Here is a 5259-nt window from a genome sequence, read left to right on the forward strand (position 1 = left end):
TAGCTTTAATCTGAAAGACAGTTGGTAATTGCATCCCTTGTTAGGAAGGATGATTAGTTAGTCTGGCAAAAGTTTAATCATCCAAAAGAGGTTTTGAAGATGGCGGAATAGAGGCGGTCACTTCCATGGATGTTCCATGGAGTGAAACCAAGAAAGCAGACAGGCAGCTTCTGAGAAAGGTGGGTGAATAATAATAATAATAATAATAATAATAATAATAATAATAATAAAATAACTGGGAGGACTTCACTGGAATTTAAAACTGGATATTCAAAGCAGATCAGAGACTCGGGAGATTGGATATAATAAAATAAGGAAAAAGTCCCCAGCTCCACAGCCACTGCTGTGGCTGCGCTGAAAGCACCAGCCAGAGTAGTCCTTTCATGAGCATAGTGGAGGGATAAGGGAATTAAAGGAACTCACATTTTTGGAAGGCCTGAGGTGCGTCTGGGTACTGAGTGTATAGAGATGGAGGCCATGCCTGGCAAACATGAAAGAGCACTGCACAATATACATGTGTGGCAAAAGAAGCTGCCATCTCACCAGGCAGCATGTGGAGAACAAAGGAAGGAACTATTCTGCAGCTGGTGTGTAGGGGCTGGCAGCTGATGGGGCCGATTCCTGGCAAAGGAGGTTGGCCTGAAATACAGGCCCAGTGAACACACAGTGCATGATATAGAGTGTGCTTAAGTGATCAGGAGAAAATCAAACGTGGAGAGAGGTGTACACAGGGGACTACTGGGTACAGAAACCCACCAAGCTCTACCCCTTCCCCTCCTGCTTGCAGGACTGGCTGGGAGAGTGGCATCTGACTGAGAACTCTGAAGTTGCAGAGGTCGGGGAGAGTGTTTGGAGGCTGAACCCAAGACCAGGAAACATGAGGTCCACAGGTGATGTAGGGGACTAAGAATTGGCTCCCCCAGTAGGAGTGAACTCAGGGGAGGACCCTTGGGTACAGTCTTCCAGTGTAAACCAGCAAGTACTGGGTTCTGGAGGTGCTCTGATTTAAAATCTCCAGACCAATTGGCATTCAGCAAAGAGCTTGAAACCCATCTAAACCCAAACCCTGCCTCCAGGAATTCCGCTCACAGGACTACCTCTCTCACTCCAGCAATCCAGAGGGTGGAGCATCACGCTCCAGACAACCCCACCTAATTTTACTGAGAAGGGAAACTGAGATTCTTTTGAATGCCAACAGAAAAAAAAAATTCTATAACTTTTCATCAAGATCTTTTATTTGTCCTCTGTTTGATTGTGACCTTAACAGTACATGTACATTTATACATATTCATATTTTTTCTCATTTCTAGCATTTTTGAAGCCAGTTATTTTTCATGTATTAGTTTTTTGTGAACTAGAATATTTGATTAGTATATTTTAGTATTCTCTTTTTATTATTTTTAATTTTTATTTTATATATATACATATGTGTGTGTGTGTATTTTTTTCCTCCTATCTGTTTCCCTTGATTCTCTTTTTTTCTGCTAACTGCCAGGAGTTTTTTCTCTTTCACTCTTCCTTTAATCTTTTACTTCTGTCTTCTCTCCTCCTCCCTCATAATCATCACATCCTATAAGATTCTGTTCTCTCCCCATCCAAAATTTTAAATTATAAACCCTTCTGCACACTTGTTATTTTTATTGTAGGCAATAACTGATCATACGATTTCTATTTATTGTGATAATTAACATTGTAGATATTATAGTAGGAACTACTTGGTTTATGCTGTGTATTGTTTGCATTGGTTGTTATTATTTGTTTCCCTCTAAACACGGAGGTACTGAAAACCTTCAGGGACACTATAAGTCCACAGGGTAGAAACGCTACTGCCTCAAATCCATACTGTTAGGTGGGTAGATACACAAACAACATGAAAAATCAAGGGAACAAATTGCCCCAAGAAAACAAAGATACTCCCATAACAGAATTCATTGACATCACATGGGGAAAAAAATGTCAGAAAAGGAGTTTAGAATGTATATAGTTAAACTGATCTGCAAAATAAAGGATGGTATAAGAAATAAAGTCAGAAAATACAGGACGTAAGTGAAAGATCAATAAAGAGGCAGAAATTCTGAAAAAAATCAAAAATCCTTGAAATGATGGAAACAATAAACCAAATTAAAAATTCAATATAAAATATCACCAACAGACTAGATCACTTGGAAAACAGAACCTCATGCCTGAGAGAATCTTGAAAATAAAGTTGACCATAGAGAGAAGAGGTTAAGAAACCATGAACAGAACTTCCAAGAATGGGATAACATGAAAAGACCAAATTTAAGATTTACTGAGATAGATAATACTTAGAGGTACAAACCAAAGGAATGTATAATCTTTTCAATGAAATAATATCAGAAAAATTCCCAAACCTAAAAAATGAAATAGAAAATCAAATACAAGAGGCTTTCAGACCCCAAATGTACAAAATCACAACAGACCCACACCAAGGCAAATTATAAAGAAAATGCCTAACATACAGAATAAGGATAGAATTTTAAAGGCTGCAAGAGAAAAATATCAGTTTACATATTGGGGAAGACTAATTCAGATCTCAGTTGATTTCTCAGCCCAGACCCTGAAGGCTTAGGAGGTTCTGAAATAGCATATAACAAGCTCTGAAAGAAAATGGGTGATGAGTGCCAACCAAGAATCCTATATCCAGCAAAATTAAGCTTCAGATTTACAGATAAAAGAAAAACTTTCCATGATAAACAAAAGTTAAAAGAATTTGCAACTAGGAAGCCTGCACTATAGAACATTCTCAACAAAATATTCCATGGGGAAAAAAAAAGTGAAAACCAGCAAAGGGAGAAACTACACTAAAGGAACTATACTTAGTATATTTAGTTTCAAAGGAGAAATTAAGCTCAAATTAAAAACTAGAAATAAACACAAATAACTGGAAATACAAATTATATCTCAATAATAAACCTGAACATTAATGGCCTAAACTTATCAATCAAAATACACAAACTGACAGATTATATTAAAAACAAGCAATATGGTGTCTCCAAGAGGTTCACCTCATAGACAAAGACATCCACGGACTAAAGGTGAAAGGAAAGGAAAAAGCGGTCACTCACGTGGATCATATAAACAAGCAGGGGTTTTTAATCCTCATATCAGAGAAAGTGGACTTTAAACCAAAGTTAATCAGAAGGGACAAGGAAGACCATCTCATACTGCTTAAGGGAATTATACATCAAGACATAACAATGGTATATATTTATGCCCCTAAACAATGGAGCGACTATGTAGATCAAACAAACCCTTCTTAATTTCAAGAATCAAATGGACCACAACACAATAATACTGGGTAATTTTAATATGCCTCTGTCACCACTGGATAGATTCTTCAAACAAAAGCTAAATAAAGAATCTATAGAATTAAAAAATACAATTGATAATTTAGACTTAACAGACATATACAGAATATTTCATCCATCAGTGACTGAATATGTTTTCTTCTCAATAGCATCTGGATCCTTCTCTAACATAGACCATGTTAATAAGTCATCACATACGTTGACATACAATTGTGATATTACCTTAATATATTTTTGGCATCTGAAGGAGTTATTTTGATGGTTCCCTTTCCATTGATATTATTTTTTGTGTTCTTGCTTTTTTTATTGTCTGATTGTTTATTTATTATCAAATTTTAGCAGTGTTATTTATTCTCTATTTCATATATTTCTGCTCCTACTCTTATTTTTCCCTTCCTACTATGCAATTTTAAAATAATTTGTTATTCTAACTTATTTCTCATACAAGTACTTTAAGTGATAAATGTTCATCTGAGTACTGGTTCATCCCAGAGGTACTAATATTTTAAGATTTTTATCACTAAGTTGAAAGCACTTTTTATTTACTTTTCTTGTGCTTTCTTCCTTGGCCTCTGAGGCATTTATAAGTGTGCCATTTAATTTTGAAATAGTTGTCATATGGGGGTGGGGTTCTATATATCTTAAGGTGATTGATTTCTAATGTAATAAATCATGCAGGAAACATTTCTGCATGATTTCAAATTTTTAAAAAAGTAACGGAAATGCTTTTCATATTGATTGCATTGGTTACATACATGTCAAAACTGATCAAATTGCATACTTCAAATATGTGCAGTTTACTGTACTTCAATTTTACCTCAATATAGCTATGGGGGAAAAAACTATCCTAAAAGTGAAAAGGAAGGAAAATCTAACTATACCTTCTAATGTCACTTGCCTTTGATTATCTGCCTTTATCACTAATTTGAGAGGTCACCTAACTAAGCAGCATGATCCCATCACCTTTGTTTAGGTAACACCTCTGACTCATTGGTCCCAGTGGTAATAGTTGCCTAAGTTGTTATTCAAATCAGTTGAAATCACCAATCCTTCCCTGACCTACACAAGTGTTGTAACATCAGAGGGCCCAAAACCTCACCCTCAGACTGACACTGCCGTTTTCTGAACACACCACCAGTGAAGAGCTATGAAGTTTAATTACCAATGTGCAGACCACCAGTGGCTTCACCATTCCTCAATTCCAATCACCTTGCCCTACTCTTCAGCCCTGCCTGTTTCTTTATTCCACAAATATCCCTAAATTCTACCCTGGGGAGGTGGATTTGAGACTTGGGGCTCCTGCCTTCTCACATTAGGTCACCTCAGGAATAAAGTCTTCCTTTTCAGTGATTGGCATATTGCATGGCAAATGGCCTCATTTGGAAACCTAAGAAAGGGTTTAAGTAAGGCCTTATTCTCTGAAGGTCAGAAGAAGTTAACATTAACTCCCGTGGTAGGTTTGCAGCCCAGTTCAGAACTTCAGCTAGGGACTGACATGTCTGACATCTGATTGACAATGGCCCACAAATGCATGCTAAGTGCCCTAAACCAATGTCACTTCATTTTGATTTTGTTTCCTTGACATTAGTTAGGTTTACTTTTGGGAATGCATGCTCATTTCTGACTCGGGAGTATTGAAAAAAAGAGTAAGGAATAATCAGTGCAATTACATCTAACGATTAGGAAAGCATAAAGTAAAACATTACTTAAATTAAAATCCAAATAGAAGTAAAGAAGACTTGCTAATCGTGTGTTGGGGTGGAGAGGTTTTTATTTTGGCCAAGAAATTCCAAGAAACTATGATTTTATCATTCTTGCGACAAGGTTATACAGACAGGTAAGTTTTTTAAAAATGTTTGATTATTAGGATAAAATTGCCATAACTTTTTTCTTCCTTAATAATTAAAGTCCTGCAAGACTTCAAAAAAAT

Source organism: Callospermophilus lateralis, chromosome 13 (genome assembly GCF_048772815.1).
Source record: "Callospermophilus lateralis isolate mCalLat2 chromosome 13, mCalLat2.hap1, whole genome shotgun sequence".
Lineage (NCBI taxonomy): Eukaryota > Metazoa > Chordata > Mammalia > Rodentia > Sciuridae > Callospermophilus > Callospermophilus lateralis.